This window comes from Notothenia coriiceps, unplaced genomic scaffold (assembly GCF_000735185.1).
Source record: "Notothenia coriiceps isolate Sejong01 unplaced genomic scaffold, NC01 NC01_scaffold00006807, whole genome shotgun sequence".
NCBI lineage: Eukaryota > Metazoa > Chordata > Actinopteri > Perciformes > Nototheniidae > Notothenia > Notothenia coriiceps.
The window spans coordinates 1-1,296 of NW_011339508.1; positions in this window are offsets into that span (position 1 = coordinate 1).

Here is a 1,296-nt window from a genome sequence, read left to right on the forward strand (position 1 = left end):
AGCCTGCCTGTGCATGTGCTTCACTCTTGCCACACTCATGTGACCCATTCTCTGATGAGCCGTCGTTTGCTGATCACGTTTGCATTCACACTGCAGCGCGGAGCTCGTGCCGAGCCGTGCGGGGCCTGTTTTTGGTTGCGCTTACACTTGGCCTAGTTTTGGCCCGGGGCTACTTTTTCACCTTTTTTCTGGCCCGACTAAATCGTGGTTCTATCGAGGCCAACAACCAGGCTGAGTCTGGCTGAGTTTGCTAAACTAGAGAGAGAATCGCTGTCAAGGGGGCTACAATTACAACAAGATGAACATATTTGACCGTGATTTAATTGTAATACACGTTTCAAAATGATGCCGAAGTAACAACATACTGATACCGGATAGTAAAAACCATGAATTAAGGCTTTGACAAGTCTGCAGACAGACGGCAGGCGAAAACCTTTTAAAATGCGTGTTTTCTAAATTGAGCTTGGCTAAGCTAACGTTATATACTCCGACCGTCCACACTCACAACAACGGCCTATACAGACATAAATAAACCAGCGACTGTATTCTCCATGACACAGACAGTCTGTGGTTTGTACTTGTTTAACTTTTGTCTAGTTTCTGAACAGATATGAAGAGCTGTGAGCTCTAAGTGCTAAGAGCTAACGGCTGTGTTGTTTTTCTGGGGAGCTCATTGAAGATGACGTCACGGCTCCGCCTACACTGCGTTACCATAGATACTACCCCAGTTCCTAAACTGTAATGTGAGCGCAGCATTAAAGTGAGCCGGGCCTAATAAGGCCTTACCAAATCGAGCGAGGCCGAGCGAGGCCTGCAGTGTAAATGCGCCATTAGAGAACATCCGAGAACAGAGAGAGAACTTTAGAGAACAGAGACAGAACCTTAGAGAACAGAGAGAGAGCCTGAGAGAACAGAGAGAGGACCTCAGAGAACCTTAGAGAACATCAGAGAACAGAAAGAGAACCTTAGAGAACAGAGAGAGAACCTTAGAGAACAGAGAGAGAGAGCCTTAGAGAACACTATGGAACCTTAGAGAAAAGAGAGAGAACCTTAGAGAACAGAGAGAGAACAGAGAGAGAACAGAGAGATAACCTTAGTTCTGGTTCTGTATGTTCTGGTTCTGTATGATGAAGTTTTGGTTCTGTTTTATGTAGTCTGGTCTCTATGTTCTGGTTCTGTATGATGTAGTGCTGGTTCTGTATTATGTAGTTCTGGTTCTGTATGTTCTGGTTCTGAATGATGTAGTTATGGTTCTGAATGCTCTGGTTCTGAATAATGTAGTTATGGTTCTGTATG